Below are 17,866 nucleotides of genomic sequence, written 5' to 3'. Positions count from 1 at the left end.
GAGATATCAGTTCTTTAGTTCATGGGTTACGTTCATAAAATGTTTGTTGAGTTCATTTAGTTTCCGACTCTGGGCTCCATCTGTCATACCAGTCTGTCTGGGCAGGAGGGATGGTGCAAAGTCCTCTCAGTCGGTAGAGCAGAATTGGGCTTCTGTGCGGTGTGAGGAGCAGATGACATTTGATGCAGCAGGAGGATGGTGTGCACCGTTGGATTGTTGTATGCTGGAGTCAGTTCTGGTTCCACCTTTACGGCGCTTTGCTCAGTTTTATCACAGTTCTTTCTTGCTTGATCCAAGTGATTCTTACTATAGTACTATGGATATAGCATATAACAATTATAGTAATGATAACATACAGTAGCAGGGTTATATAGCAACTAATATCATACAGTTTAATTCTGGCTATTTTCACCTAAAATCAAATCCCCTTGAGGCACACATCGGACTTCCCCATCTTTTCGCATCACCCACCAAGTGCACCCAGGCCCTTGAGCAAAAGCAATCCCACGAATGGGTTTACCTTTGCCTGAGGCAGGAGTAACCCAGACTGTTTTCCCTAACATGTTTTTCATGTGCACTACAGGGACTTTATCCCCTTCTACAGTATGTAAAAATTCTGATTGGGCAGGGCCACTCCGATTGGCAGATCCTCTGGTGTTGACTAACCAGGTGGCTTTTGCTAAATGTGTATCCCAATGTTTGAAGGTTCCACCCCCCATTGCTCTCAATGTAGTCTTTAACAGTCCATTGTATCGCTCAATTTTCCCAGAGGCTGGTGCATGATAGGGGATATGATACACCCACTCAATGCCATGCTCTTTGGCCCAGGTGTTTATGAGGTTGTTTTGGAAATGAGTCCCATTGTCTGACTCAATTCTTTCTGGGGTGCCATGTCGCCACAAGACCTGCTTCTCAAGGCCCAGGATAGTGTTCCGGGCAGTGGCATGGGGTACAGAGTATGTTTCCAGCCATCCGGTGGTTGCTTCCACCATTGTCAGCGCATAGCGCTTGCCTTGGCGAGTTTGTGGGAGTGTGATATAGTCAATCTGCCAGGCTTCCCCAAATTTATATTTCAGCCATCGCCCTCCATACCACAGGGGCTTTAACCGCTTGGCTTGCTTAATTGCAGCACATGTTTCACATTCATGGATAACCTGTGCGATAGTGTCCATGGTCAGGTCCACCCCTCGGTCTCGAGCCCATCTATATGTTGCATCTCTTCCCTGATGGCCTGAAGTATCATGGGCCCACCGAGCCATAAATAGCTCACCCTTCTGTTGCCAGTCCATGATCACTTCTAAAATTCCTGGGCGACTGGGGTTTCCTATGCGAGCCCGTTGTGTGATCAGTGCGATCCACTTCCTCCACGTGGCGTCAGTCGCGTGATGTGTAGAGGAGACCCTCCCTTTGAACATCCAGCCCAGCACTGGCAGTCGGGGTGCTAAGAGGAGCTGTGTCTCAGTACCAACCACTTCTGAGGCGGCTCGAACTCCTTCATACGCTGCCAATATCTCTTTTTCAGTTGGGGTATAGCGAGCCTCGGATCCTCGATATCCTCGACTCCAGAACCCCAGGGGTCAGCCTCGGGTCTCCCCAGGTGCTTTCTGCCAGAGGCTCCAGGTAGGGCCATTCTCCCCAGCTGCAGTATAGAGCACATTTTTAACATCTTGTCCTGTCCGGACTGGTCCAAGGGCTACGGCATGAACAATCTCCCGTTAAATTTGTTCAAAGGCTTGTTGTTGTTCAGGGCCCCATTGTCCCAGCATCGGAGGAGCCAGGTGATAATATGCTCACCTATATGGTGGCCAAAGTCTTTTCGCAAATCCCGCAGCTCACTCAAGGATAGGGACCGGGTTATTACCTCTGGTTCTGCCTCCTCCTCTGGTTCCCGTGATGACCCTGGTTCCTCTTCACCCTTCGCTAAGCGAACTGATTTTTTTGTATATTTCTTTTTCTGTACGGGGGCAACTGATACTGGTGCAGGTTGGTCCGCTGGTTCAGTTGCAGTATCGCTAGCCAGGTTTTGGATAACCGCAGTGTCTGTCGACGAGGTTTGGGTAGCAGCAGTCCTCGTCGCTGGGGCTGGAGGGACCGCAGTGCCTGTTGTTGAGGTTTGGGTAGCCCGAGTTCTCATCGCCGGGGCTGGAGGGGTCACGGTGCCTGTCGCCACGGTCTGGGTGCCTGCAATGCTCCTTGTCGGGGCTGGAGGGGCCGCAGCGCCTGTTGCCAAGGTTTGAGTGGCCGCGGTGCTCATAATTTTGTTGTTAGGTCCAGAGACTTTCTCTTCCCCTTGAGGGTACTGAATGGTGTCGAACAGGGCTCGATAGGCATGGGCCAGGCCCCAGCACGTTGCAGTGATTTGTATCTCTCTGGAGCTGCCGGGGTGACAGCATACCTTTTCCAAATATTTTACTAGTTCTTCTGGATCCTGCACTTGTTCAGGGGTGAATTTCCAAAACATTGGAGGTGCCCACTTTTCTAGGTACCTGCCCATACTACCCCACACACCCTGCCACTCATAATTATCCAGCCTTGGGGCACACCTCTGGGTGATCTTCTTAAATAGCTGTTTAACCTTAAACGAGAGCTGAACCACATTCAGAAGTATGCTAATTCCTAGCAGTAGGGCTAGGACTGTGCTAGTCCCAACACTCCAGGAGTATTCAAATTTCTCAAAATTCTCAAACACCATTGTAACTGGACTGAAGGAGAAAGGAGAGGGGAAGAAAGGTACCCCACCCATAGACTGGTTTTCCATGGAGGAAAGGTAAATGGTATAGTTATTAATAGTTTCCCACAAACGGCTCCCACAGTATAAAGGTGCCAATGCTAAGTGCAAATACCGGATTAATCCCACAGCTGATGACTTTAGCATACCATAAACCAGAGTTATACCATACATCAAAGCGAAAACCTTAATCCACCTCCCACGGATGATAAGCAGTAGAAGAGGAACTACATACAGCAAGCAAGGAGATACATAACAGAGCCTTAAAAACCAGAGCAACAACTCTAATACATAAATCAACATAATGAATGCTTAGAACAAATCTGTTTTAACGAGCTCTGGTCAGGTCTGTCGTTATCTCAACCCTTCGTGCCCCACGTTGGGCGCCAAAAGGACTGTCGTGGTTTAACCCCAGCCAGCAACTAAGCACCACGCAGCCGCTCACTCACTTCCCCCCCATCCAGTGGGATGGGGGAGAAAATCAGGAAAAGAAGTAAAACTCCTGGGTTGAGATAAGAACGGTTTAATAGAACAGAAAAGAAGAAACTAATAATGATAATGATAACACTAATAAAATGACAACAGTAAGTAATAAAAGGATTGAAATGTACAAATGATGCACAGGGCAATTGCTCACCACCCGCCGACCGACACCCAGCCAGTCCCCGAGCGGCCAAAAAAAACTGCCTCCCCCCCCTTCCCAGTTCCTAAACTAGATGGGACGTCACATGGTATGGAATACACCGTTGGCCAGTTTGGGTCAGGTGCCCTGGCTGGGCATGAGAAGCTGAAAATCCTTGACTATAGTCTAAACACTACTGAGCAACAACTGAAAACATCAGTGTTATCAACATTCTTCACATACTGAACTCAAAACACAGCACTGTACCAGCTACTAGGAAGACAGTTAACTCCATCCCGGCTGAAACCAGGACAAGGACCCATGCTGGAGCAGTTCGTGGAGGACTGTCTCCCATGGGAGGGACCCCACGCTGGAGCAAGGGAAGACTGTGATGAGTCCTGCCCCTGAGAAGGATGAAGCAGCAGAAAATAACGTGTGATGAAATGACCTTAAACCCCATCCCCATCCCCCTGTGCCGCTGGGGGATTGGTAGAGAATCCGAGAGTGAAATTGTGCCCGGGAAGAAGGGAGGGGTGGAGGGAAGGTGTTCTGAGATTTGGGTTTATTTGTCATTGCCCTGCTCTGGTTGATTTGTAATAAATTGAGTTAATTGTCCCCAGGCTGAGTCTGTTTTGCCTGTGACGGTAATTGGTGAATGATCTCTCCTGTCCTTATCTCAACCCACAAGCTCTTTGTTATATTTTCTCTCCCCTGTCCAGCTGAGGAGGGCAGTGATAGAATGGCTTTGGTGGGCACCTGGCGTCCAGCCAGGGTCAACCCATCACACCACTACTCATAATTACTTGCTTTACCCACCATCTAGAATCAGATTTTTTTTTGCTTGCTTGCTCCGTACACTGACTCTTGCATTTTCAGCCTCACAGAAAGGAAGCACTATTTCTGAACCTGTGAGTGTCCGTAGTTAAGCACTTAGCTGAATCTTCAGGAGAAGAAAGTACAAAGTTGAGCAGTACAGAAGATTCAGTGAGTAGAAGTGCTGTCAGGGGTTTTCTGAGTTCATTATTTCACTTTTTTTTCCTTTTTTTTTCTGGAATTGACCTTCTGAGGTGGGTAACAAATGGTTTTGGATAAAAAAAGTTTTCAGACTTAAAAATATTTGGATTCTTCCCATTCGGCCCTTACTCCTTCTGTTCTCATACCTGAAGAATATATCTCTAAATCTTACACACTTAAGCATATTAACTACTGTCTGATACATGTTTATAAAACATAGTTATTTGTTAGTATAAAGATGGCAGGACAAGAATGTACAGTGTATAAGTAATACTAAAAGAAACAAAGTCTACCTCACCCATTTTCCAGTCAGGGAAAGTGAAGACGACACTATCACAAAGTTTTGATTTTGTGACTTTGTTTGTTTCTGTTTAGACTTAATTTTTTTTCATCATTAAAATAAATATACATTAATGCTTGTCTGAAAAAGCAGGTGAACATCACTGGTCTGAAAGACAGGTAAGATAATGTATAAGACCATATATTTAAAAAATGATGAAATATTCTATAAACATAAAAAACATTGTGAATAAGCCCAAATACCCTTTTCAGTAGTATTACTTCAGGTGTTATAAAAGCTCATGAAAATTCATAATGGATCAGTATCTTTATTCTGATTCATTCTAGGTGTGTTACTTAACAATTTTTTATAGATATGAAAACAGATTTGTTTATACATCTGGAAGATGTTGCTTCATATAATTGGGTAAATATTTCACAAGGAAAATTTTATTATTGTTTGTTTCACCCACAAAATTCTAAACAATAGTCATTACAGTGCTGAGTTACCATATCCAGTAATACTGCCCAAAAATTATTTTAGGGTGAAAGAGGTTAATACATTAGGTAAAGAATTCTTTTTAGACAGTTTTGGGCATTGTTACTAAATGGCATGGAAGTCCAAATCACTTTGCTGTAACATATGTCAGTGTCCAAATGGCAGGACTGTAAATAAAGTTCATGCTTCATTTCTGATAATGTTCAGAGACACCTGCAGTAGGTTGACTACTCTTTCATCAGTTCAGTCACCAGTCTTGAACTACAGGCCACAGTTCAAATTGTTTTATCTTTGGATGAGTCAACAAAGATATTAAATCATATACTTCAATTTCTCACAGCGCTTGGACCCCATAGGGTTTACAAATTACTTTCAACTTTTGCATTAACTCCGAACATAGCATTCAACATTCATTACTGTAGTGACTTTATTTTGTACATGATCTGTATCACTACGCTCCTGCCACTTAGAGATTTATTTTTATTTTTCATTTTTAAGAAAAACTTGACGTAGCTGTTAATATTCCCAGAGGACTGAGATTTAAACTCAGGAGCTTGCCGTTAGCAAGTTGTGCCTTGAGGAAAAATGAATACCTAAGTTGGGCTGTTCAATTTTTTCACTCCTGAAAGCACAGTGATTCACTTGAGCTTTTGGGAGTGGATTTTGGGGGAGAAGATGCTAGCTCCATGCCTGAATATGCATTTTGCTTTGCTCCTAGGAAAAAGAACATAAGGTGTGAAGAACAAATTACAGCAATTGATCTCATGGAGAGCTTTACAAATAAAATACTTTTAAAATAATATTTCTTTTGCATAAATACACCAACTAAATGAATACTTAACCCTGGCCTTCTGCCATTGTGTGAGACAGAATATAATGTTTATCCAGGTAATTAATTTCCATAGTTCACCAAAATCTACTGATGAGAAAAAAAATCCATGTACTGCTTAGCACTGGAATGTTTTGTTAGAACCCATGCTGTGAACAAGCAAGGATTAAAAAGATGAGAACCAGACAAGGGAAAGGAGAGAAGAAAATTGGAAGTTGGGTGTGAATGTTTAAAAGATCTTCACCTAATCTACTTGTTGCAAGAGTTTTGGCCACTCACACAAACATTTGAAAACAGTTTCTTCTGTCAGAAGAAGTTACGTGCTTGGTATGCTGTTACTTATCTTTGTGTGTGATTTCACGTATATACTGCATACCAGATAGTTTATAAATTATGGGTTTTACTTATTGGTCTGATGCACAGCCCTATCAAGTCAAATAATTAATCCTACATTTTACCTAAGCCTGCAATGCCTTTAAGTTACGGTAAGTTTAACTTGTGCTTCAGAGATGTCTAGCATGGAATTTTCTGGGTTTAGTGTTACCCAGACATAGAACAAAGTAAGAAGTACTGCTGACATCATAGAATTCAGGATATTCTACAGCAGGCTGGGAAAAAGACATGTTCTTAGCTCAGGATTGTTCATCTGATTGAGTTAACCAAGTATAAAATAAGTCATGTAGAAAGAATTGGTTGCTTTTCAGGTCCAATTAGAAGTGCACATTCAATTTAGGATTGCCCTGAAATTTTAACTCAGGTTAAAGTTGTATTAGGTTATTTTTACTAATGGATTAATTTAATTAGATTAACCAACTTGAAGGGTTTTTGCATAATGGATATAACTCTACTTCAAATCTTGTCCATAATTAAGAACAGGAAAAGTGGTCTGGAGAAAATAAAAACAAAATTTAAAACAAATCTGCTTCATTTGAATGAATCTAGAGCAAAACCTACTTTGAGATACTCAAGTGTACATTAACCATTGGGGGAGAGGTTGGAGGGGAAACACTTCCAAAATCAAAATCTTTGTGTAAAATTCTGATCAGGGTAAATACAAGTGTTAATAGCTATAGTTGTAATGAGACAATAGGTATAGATATAATGGGGGCAGGTGTTTGTAACTTTATGCACTACATAACAAGACATTACACTGTACTAGGAATTAATAGGCTTAGTAGGGTCCACCGAGCCTCTTATTTCACAACCACCAAAAACATAATGCCGACATCACCAACATATTTTCTTTGTGAATTTTGTTTAAACACTTTCCAGATAGAGATGTGAATGAACTGAAATTCAGAAAATTGAAAGAATTATTATGAAGTAAAAAAAGTCAACATTTTAAGGATATTCTGATATTGAAAGAAAATTTTTTTTCAAAATTTAATGTTTTTTGGCACCAGAACAAAAGCTAGAAATATCTTGTCTTCTCATGACATGAAAAGCAGTTTTCTGAACAGCTTTTCTAACAGGACATGGAGATACTCTTGGATATACGTGGACATGTGTGTACTTCATAAACTTTCTTTTGCTCCCACAACCTTTGTTATATACTATTCAGAATGCCCAGCTGAAATAAAATGTGTGAGCTATGGTAAACCACCAGAGAGGACAAGGTGTTAAAAATGTTTTGCGAGTGTTTGTGTTATGAATGATATGGCTATTTGTGGCAGATATTTTCCAGTTTGCTTAAGATAAGAATTTCCCTCCAGCTGGCACTTGTCAGAGGACCACAGAACAAACTTGTGAATTTGCTGCTTACAAATGACAATTGTGAAGATGTATATATAATTTTAGCTATTCCTTGGACATGTAAATCATGCTAACTTTCTATGGATGAGATAAGAGTAGATTAAATATAACCATGGCAGTTTAAGTCAACCTAATTCAGCTCTTCTGCAACTCTGTCCTGTATGCAGTACCCAGATAGTCGTCATGAAGTTCTGCTCCCTGAACTCTTTCATTGCAAAGCTGGATGAGCACCAAGATAGTTCTTGCAAGTGCCATTGTAAGTAAGTGAGGGACAGGATAACCCAGCTGAAGGAGAGGTGAAAGCAGCAATGACAGTCTAGAGCAGCTTTTAGACTTTGCCCATGGAAAATTTAGAATCATAGAAACATAGAATAGTTTGGGTTGCAAGTGACCTTTAAAGGTCATCTAGTCCAACCCCCCTGCAATGAGCAGGGACAGCTTCAACTAGATCAGGTTGCTCAGAGCCCCGTCCAACCTGACTCTGAATGTTTCCAGGGATGGGGCATCTAGCACCTCTCTGGGCAATCAGTTCAGTGTTTCAGTGTTTATTTTAAATGATCATTTTAAGGGCAATCAAAAGGTTTAATTTTTAGAAAATCAAAGTACCATGTTTTGACTTGAATCCTTCTGGAGGAAAAAAACCCAAACATATAATTTTAATTTGAAAACACATGTCAGGCTAAAGCATCTGAATACTCCCCTCCCAAAAGGGAAAGGCTAGGGAAACTGAAACATGAAGAAGTGATTTGCTCTAGGGCATACCAGGAGATAACAGAAAAATGAAAAATAGAGAATTTTTTCCCCAGATCCTTAATATAAAATCAGTTGCCTGTCCACTTCAGATGGTACCTCCTTACAGTGCTAACTTCAACAACTCCAACTTTCAGTGTTTTCAAGCTCCAGTTACAGCCTATTTATGCATTGGGAGATTTTAAAATGCACAGTTTCTGACAGAAAGATTTTGATGACTGATATATACAATCTTTATCTGCTTTCATTCATAATAGCAAAGATGAATCCCAAAACTGTGTTCCATCATCCTTCCAAATGACAATGCACTGTAGTCAGGTTTCCCTTGCAAGATTTGCTCCATTTTTTCAATTCTATGGGTGAGATTTCCACTGAAGCCACAGGAAAAATACTTAGTATCATTGCTGTTTCCTTTTGAAAATACAGCCAAATTATCTGAGCAGTTATTTTCATAGATTTTATTATCCATGTACCCTTTCACTTCTTCAATACAAACAGCTATAACACAATACAAAGTAACACTGGTATCTTATTTTTTTAAATGGAAAACAGTCACATTTATTTTTTAAGTGACTTTGAAAAAGTATGACCAAATATTTGCTAATATCTACTGTTTTCCTAAGGAGAAGAAATATATTGGCACTTTTATTAAATGACTAAATAATCATAAATTGACCAGAGATGTAGTTTCTGTGTCTGAGGCAGTTATTGGTCTTCTTTCTAGAGTCTAACAAATATATCATTTTAGAAGCCAGTCCTCTTTTTGTCATCATATATATATATATATATATATTTATAGAGAGAGGAATTGAAAAGAACAATAGTAATTCATTTTGAAGCACAATGGTACTTTCTTTTTTTTGAGACTGGCATAAGTTTTATGAATAGCCTAACCATAACAGAATTTAAATTTAATTAAAGTAAACATGATTGACAGTGCATGCTCAGCATTATATATAAGAAGAAATACTGTCTGCCACAGTCCCTTGCAATCTGACTCATTATCACATTAGGACACAATGGCTGTATATCTATTGTTGCTCAAACTACCACCTAAATCTAGAGTGCTTACATTCTGGCTTGCACATTGGTTCAAATTATAGGCAAATCCCAGTGTTTTTTTCAGTTCTATGAGCTACCAGTAAATTAATTCAGTCATGATCTTGAACATGTCTCTGTCCTCTCTGCCTTACTGAACTCTTGTCTACCATTCAGGAGAATGAAAGTCAACAGGACTGTGTTGTCCATCACTAGCCCAGAGAACATGCAAATAATTTTCTTAGACTTCTGATTAAATAAGACTTCAGGGTACAGAAACTATGTATAGACTGTCACTATTAAATCTCAGGAAAAACAGAGAATTCTTGCAGAACACTGTATATTGGTTTCATAGACATTTGAGGTGGGACAATACTGTGAAAGCAAAAAATGCTTGAAGTGCTTTGACTAAAATGTAGTGATTCATAAATCAACGACAACTTGCTTTTGTGTTGTAGGTTCATACGGAATTCATACTGCCCTCCTGTTGTGGTGTAAGACCAAACGGCAGTGAGAAGGCTAAAGGGATCTGGACATCAAAACACTTCAATCACAGATATATCCAGTTTTATTAATCACACAATATCCCTGTCCTGTGTGGGAGATGGTGCAGTGAGGGGGAGAAGTGAGGTGACTTAGCATGATAGTTTCTTATATGTCTTTTGGAAGAAATGATGAAGTCCCAGAAAGAGATGGGACAGGTCACTGTGGTGGTTCCTGCCAAGTTGCGTCTGGTCCAGGTGCTGGATCATGAGGTTTCTCTGGGCTTTTTTCCACTCCCTGGGCTCCCTGGAGATTGGAAAGAGAGTCTCAGGTCCTGATGCAGGGTCGTGGGTCTTTCCTCCTCAGAGTCTTTCCAGAAACTCTCATTCACCTCAGTAGGCTTTAATGTCCTTAATTATAAAGACTGGGTAGATACACTTTGCTAGTGGTTAGTCTGTTCAAATAACACAGTCGTTTACTGATTTGCTGTTGTCCTTCTTGGTGCTTACAATCTGCTTTTTCTGGGTACTTCTGGACAGTTTTACACTTTTTGATCATCAGACGGGTTGTTTGCATAGCTTGGCTACCTCCTTGCTTGAGCACACCAAGACTATTCTGTTTGGGAGAGATGGTTCATCACATTTCACCTACTGAGGCAATAGCAAAAAGTTTGTTAAAGTTCCCAGGTTTATGCTAGCAGCTATGCTAGCTAGGCCTAGCTGCTCTACCTTCTGATTGAGAATCAGGATCACCAATTGCAGTGGCATAAGCTGGGAAATGGTAGCCTTGCATGTCCAGTCATATTCGGCACAATTATTACAGAACAGTTTTCCCCGGCTTCTCACAGAAGCTGTGAAATGCATGGGAATCAGGATAATGTACATGTAATGTAATGGCATCCAGACCCAGGGCAAAGTGAATAATTTTTGAAGGCACAAACATCAAACCACAGCCTAAATAGGTGTCCATAAAGCAGTTCTTATCCTTAGTTAGTGGTCCTTCTCAGTTTCCCCACATTGCAGGAGACAACATGACTCTACCTCAGCCTTGCAGGTGAAGGTGTCTATAGGCACTAAGAGAAAAATTGAAACAGAGTAATTGCCAGAGTGCTGAAGGTACCAATGGCCTGGAGCTGGTGAGCTGTTCCCAGCCTTGCTATGAGTTCACATGTCACTCTCCAAGGAAAGAAGCATTGATTTCTACATGGGTGTTGATGGTTTGAAGTTGGAAAGAAAGACTCTAATACAGAGTAAGCTGGAGGTTCATCTAGGTTCATGGTGCATATGAGTTGATGAAGTGTCTGAAAGAGTGGGATACAACTTCAGTTAAAATAAATTCAGCTGTCGACACATCTGCGGATCCTATTCTGGAGACCTAGCTAATACAGTCAAAAGAGCATAAAAAGAAATTTAGCTGGTCAGCCAGAGAAAGTATTCTTCTGGTAATCTGGGTGACCGTTTAAACCTCACTGACCAGATCCCTATTGATTGTATATGGACCTTAAGCTCATTTATAGGCACCTCAATCTAAATACCTTAATCCTGACTTGATTCCCACTCTGGGGACTTGGTTCACTTACTTACACAAACACATCCATGTTTGTAAGATATCTAAGGGATGGGACTAGTGATAAAGATGATAAAGGACCCATGGAAGACCTGTGCTCTTGTGGACAGGAGTTTGGAAGCCATAACATGATACCCAGGACATCTTAAAGGACACTGCACTTGCGTTTAAGCAGCAAAATCAGGGCCTGGTTTCCATGAGCTGAACACCACACAGAAGCATGTGATACCTAACAGACCTACATTCAGCACACAAGCAGGGAAAGCCAGAGGAAGAAAAGCTGATAAAAATGAACTCTAATCTTTCAGGTTACTTGCTTCAGCAAAGTGAAACCCACATTTAGCACAACTAGAAAAATCGTAGGCAATGATTCCACTGCAGTGGCAAAAAAAAAACCAACCCTAACAGTACTCAAATATATCGATAATGACACATTTCATCATATTCCCACTGTTAGACCCCAATCGTAACATCTAAATAATCAAGGAACACAAAGCCATAACATGGTTCAGAATGATCACGAAACTGGTTTTGCAGTATTTGGGACAAGGAGGGAGAGCACATGTGATGGAAAAAGTCTAACTAAAGCATATTTCTACTGACAGACCATGCACTGGGGAGGCCTTTTAAGCTTGGGCTGTAATTTCTGGTGAAAAGTGAATTCTTTGCAAACAGTAGCCACATCCAAAAATGAGAACATTAGGTGGGAACAGTGAGTCAAGTGCTGATCTGTTCCAACTCAGAGCAGAGATCTGAATCTCACCCATCCCAGTGACTCAGCTAGATGGTTAGCTATTTGCCATTCTCTCCTGCACTACCAGAAACAAAATCTGTATTTGTAATCATTTTTAAATGAAATGCAAAGCTTTTTTCCCCAACCAGCCTATTGATCCACTTAAATAAATTATCCTTTAACATTTGTTACTAATTGGATAGGACAAGACAAGCATTTGCAAAGCCTCTCTATTGGTAACTAATATTACCGAGAGAAAAGAATAACAATATTTTCTCAAAAGAGATTCTAGAGTGAGTTCAGGAAAGCCAGATTCTGTGGACAGAGCTGGCTGAATGATGGGTACAGAGTCTAAAGGGAGTCAGCTGTGTTGTTCAGATGCTGAGTATCCTCAAGTCTTTACTTTTAAATAGACAAGGATAAAAAAAAATATGCTGAAGATGGGGTTCTCACATAGGGAAGATTTATAGCTAACCAGAAAATGCTACATTAGGGAGAGGAGGCTGTCCTATATTTTTCTAGGGCTTATATTGTTAAATTGATGTCAAATTCTTCTGTAAGTAGCCCAGAATGAATTGACACTGAGCATTTATTTTATTTTGTATTAATCTTTACTTATCGAATGGAAGATGTTTAAGTGTAATTAACTTGTACTATAATAAAGAAGAAAGTTAATGCAGCCACCTTGAAAGCATAGCATTCAATATTTAAAGGGAAATTGAAAGAAACTACCAATAGCCTTGAGGTCTATGAAACATTTTTTTCCTTTAAATTGTACACTTGTGAGCACTTACCTTATTTTACTCTTCAGTGCAGAAACGTTGTACCAAATTACACTGTGGAGAGTGTTTAGGATTTGTTGCATTAATTTCTTTTCTTGGTGCAGTAGCATTTCCATGTGGCATGTATCATAATAACAGAAGCAAAAGAAATATGATCATTCTACCACTTAATGTATATTAACTCTGAATGTTACAAGCCAATTTAATGTATTTCTGAAACTTTTAACTTGTAGTATCCAAGAATTGTTACTGTATTAAAATACTTGACATAAATGCTTGTGTTATCCAGTTACCTGATTTTTTAAATACAATCTAATCACTGAATTTGATAGCACATACATGTTCCTAAATTCAAGACCTAACCCAATGTACTGTAAAGTACTTAAGAGTTGATGTCTTGACAAATGCCGGCAGTGTTGCCCCTATTAAAGCCATTATAAGCATTTCTTTTAGCCATTACTGCTGGGCTAAGTCTGCAAATAATGCTGTAACTGCATAAATAGTCAGAAGTTATTTTTATTTTTTACTTCAGCTTGGCTGAGAGTCTCATTATTCTTATGCTTATAAGAAGATGTTGCTTATCAGATACAGACAAAATGTTCTCTTTTCAGTATTTTTCATAAAAGATTCTTTTGTACCACTATATATACAAACACTTTTTCCAGTTCCATTTCATAGCTGATGCTTTTGTTATAAAACACTATTTTAATATTTGCTTTAAAGAATGATTCAGCAGCTCAGTCTTTTTGACAGTGATTTGAAAAGCTTGCCAGCTGCAGAGAGTCTCCAGACAAGGTAAGGTAAAAAAGGTTGTTAGAAGGGGACCTCAGCAGCTACTGTGTAGGAATTGTATGAAGATGAGCCCTTGGACTGGTGAACTGAATCTTTTCAAACCCAATTTAGGTAGTTAATTTTAGAATTCGAAGCATACTCTTTAAAAGAGATTCTTAAGGGATTTGCTAGTTATTGTAAGGTTATACCTATAAAAGCAATTTACCAAACTAAGCCTCTCCAGCTATTCTCACTGACTGTATGAGAACCACAATTCTTTTGAAGTAAGAGTTTGCAGTGGATGAGTCTGAAAAACTAAGACCACCGTTGGACCAATTGTGATACAAAGAATTGGGCCTTGATGATTCGGAGTCAAAAACGCAAGTGGAGTCCTGGCCCACTGATGTCATCCTAGCTGTTTCTACCTGACTACCAAAGAACATCTAGTTGCAAATGTCTACTTGAGTTCACACTACCCAATGAATTTCTGTCACGTAGTGACTGATGTATTGAAATAAGATACATAATAAGGATGTAATCTTATAATGATACAAGAATCATAATAAATCATTGGTATTATACAGAGTGGAGTCTGTTGTTAAACATTCAACTTCCATGTCTGCACAGGAAAACAGATGTAAAGACAAATCTGTGACAGCAGGTGATAAAAAAAAAATATTGAGGATGTCTTTGTAAATTCATAAAGCTGGAAGAGTGAGGGAATGGCATGATGTGAGTAATATACATCAACCTATTGAGATCTAAATCCATAAGAGACAATACCACATATTAAAAATGATGAATGTAAATCCAATATTATGCAACTAATACTCTTTATTAAGTTCTTACGAGCTCTGTAAGTCTGGAAGAGCTGCTGAACAGCTGTTTGGGAAATCAAAATCAGTAAGCTTAAGGTACCAACATGACATTATACCTTGGATTAAACTGTATGGAATTTAAGCTAGAGTAATATAGAGTGAAAGATAGTTGATATAATTTCCCTCCCCTCCAGCCTCAGTTTGGTCTGTAAAATCTTCACAAATTTTTAAATTCAGTATCAAACGGAGTCAGTTGAAGGAATAACTTTATTCAACTCAACATATGGTAGCATCCATAATGTTTTTGGAAGAAACACCCTCCTCCAAAAAAAAAAAAAGCCAACAAAACAACAAAAACAACAAAAACAAGTGCCAAAACCGTAAGAAAGAAATCAGGAAAATTATATTGCTATTGTTACTGTAAGCAATCACTAAGTCTACATGTCTTAGAGAAAACCAAAAAACATGTACAAAGAGAACACCCTTTTACATTAGAAAGAGGTCTGTTTTCTCATCTGGTGTTAAGGGGGTATGTAAATTGGAAAGCTTCAAGCTATATAATAGCCTTTTGGTTTTTTTTTCTTTCTTTTTTTAGCTTAAAAGAAATGTAACAGTTTACTTAGAAATTATTCCCTAGTAAGATTTCTTGAACATCCCTTTGCAATTATTTTAGGATACTGAACTGAATTTAAAAGCACCTATCTTTCGCAAATGCTCCTATGTTAAGTAAAACCTAAGTATTGTAATATATATTTGAGACACTTCATTGTAAGAATTTAGTACGTACACTTTAAATAGCAGGTTTTGTGTGTATATGTATATATATGTACACGTGTGGGCATTATACATGTTTGGTTTGAAGTGAAAGAAACTTAGTATTAGACACACCCCAGGACAATCTATATGGACACTATAAATTGACTATTTTGTTATACATTATGACACTATACAAATCAGTTCTTGCATTATGGCAGCCCTGACGGCTGTCAGCAGGTCATGACTTACTGTCCTGGTTTCAGCTGGGATAGAGTTAACTGTCTTCCTAGTAGCTGGTGCAGTGCTATGTTTTGTGTTCAGTATGTGAAAAATCCTTGACTATAGTCTAAACACTACTGAGCAACAACTGAAAACATCAGTGTGTTATCAACATTCTTCACATACTGAACACAAAACACAGCACTGCACCAGCTACTAGGAAGACAGTTAACTCTATCCCAGCTGAAACCAGGACACTTACCTGTTCTAAAACCTGCTTTTACTATTACTATTAAAATCTATGACTTAAAATAATATAAAATAAAAAATTAAACTTAGATTATTTCTTAAGGCTTAAAGACAGAAAAAAAATCGTCTTACCTTTATGGATGATGATTTTTAAGAAAATAAGAGTCATCCTATCTACACACCCATATTATAGGCAAGTGATGACAAGATTTCTTCAATCCCTTGGCTGAAACCCAGTCTGAACAACATACACTGTATCTTGTTTTACCTGTAAACAACCCTGGTGGACTCTAAATTTCATGAACTCATATCCAGATTCACCAAACTCTTCTGCTTTATTGTGATCTTTAGGTTTGGTTGCATATTTTTGTTTATTTGTGTGCATAAATTTTAAATTTACTTGCATATTTTCCAGCTCTTGCGAATATGTCTGATTTGAAACCAGAATAGAAATCAGGGATGAATAGCCCAGAATAAGAGATCATTCAAGAAAGCCAGTGAAGCAAATTCTAACAACATGAGATCTACCTACTATATATTCTGATTTTCTAGCTATCTGAAAGAAAACAAGTTTTTGTTCTCCAGCATGTTTTAAAAATAAGGATCTAGTCAGGGAAGTGGTTCTGTTTAATTTTCCATTTGGTCTCACTCAGATACTCTGATTTATGCTCTTTTCTTCAGTTATCTCCATAATTGGTTTCTGTCTCATATAATGAGACTACTGGAATATACTAAAACTGTATATATGTCTGACTATATTTGATAAACTCAAAGTACCAATGTAGGGCTCAGTGAAAAACAAGGATTCCATTTTGCCAGAAAATAATGCGTCAGGCTTAGTTTTCATCTGCACTGGGAAAAACCTGAGATCTTCCAAATTGTTTCTATTGCACAGACACAAAGAAAAGTTACAAGACACAGACAGTCATTTCAAAATTATTTATTAAAAGGGTTAGTCACTCAAGATATGGGAGAACTTGATTCAGTTCTCTCCCCTCTGCCATGAAGGGTTTTGAACCATTATCTACTCCTGACATATTGCAATTATCACCCTATAAGACATTCCTAAATGGGAGTGTCACACCCATTTTCTGGACTCCGCACTCCTTGGAGCAGTGGGGTTAAAGCTCTCTGAGCAGCCATCGGTATTATCCTCCTGACTCTTCTCATGGATTTCAACAACAGTTTATGTTGGAGCTGAATTTTCACAAGACTCACTACTCGATCCAAATTGCAAAACTGAGCCAACAAAATTTTCAATTATAGTCTCAGTAATTGGTCAGGGAGTGTACATCGTTATATTTGTTATTAACGTCAAGATATGTGGGAAAGATTTTTATGTTAGCTTTTCCAATAAACACCCACTTTACAATTCTCTTTTTTTTACATTATTATTCTGCAAAAAGTGAAGAATTTCCCCTATGCTAGATTCTTCTCATTTCTCTATGCATCTCAGAGACATATGAATCAGGACCCTCTTTCTCTACCAGACAAGCTTTGTCTTTCTAGAAGTCTATCTATAGTCCAAAATGCCTCCAGGGAACAGGGAAAAGGAGAAGATCACTGATAAATTGTACTTGTGGTTATTTTATGGGACGACATCAGACTTTATGACAGGAATCACTGTAAGAATACAGATAAGTTAGTTTGACCCTACCTCCCCTTTGGCTTTTGCTAAGAATTTTCCCCCATGTTTTGCTTTCTTTCTATTTCATCCAGTAGTTGTTATTTTCAATTTTATAATTATATTTGATAAAAATATATAATATATAATTCAATGTAATATACAATTATATTTGACAATTTTAATTTTTAGTAACAGTAGCAACTGCTATCAACTGCTTACACTTAAAGACGGGGAAAAAGCAGGTTGACACTGATTTGCAATATAATCAATTCATTACATTAATGTGTTTTATGACTGTAAAATGGCATTAGAATATCACTAACCAACTACTATCCAGATATTCTCTTTGGC

This window comes from Buteo buteo, chromosome 28, assembly GCF_964188355.1.
Source record: "Buteo buteo chromosome 28, bButBut1.hap1.1, whole genome shotgun sequence".
Classification (NCBI taxonomy): Eukaryota; Metazoa; Chordata; class Aves; order Accipitriformes; family Accipitridae; genus Buteo; species Buteo buteo.
Note: the sequence above shows the minus strand (reverse complement) of the source record.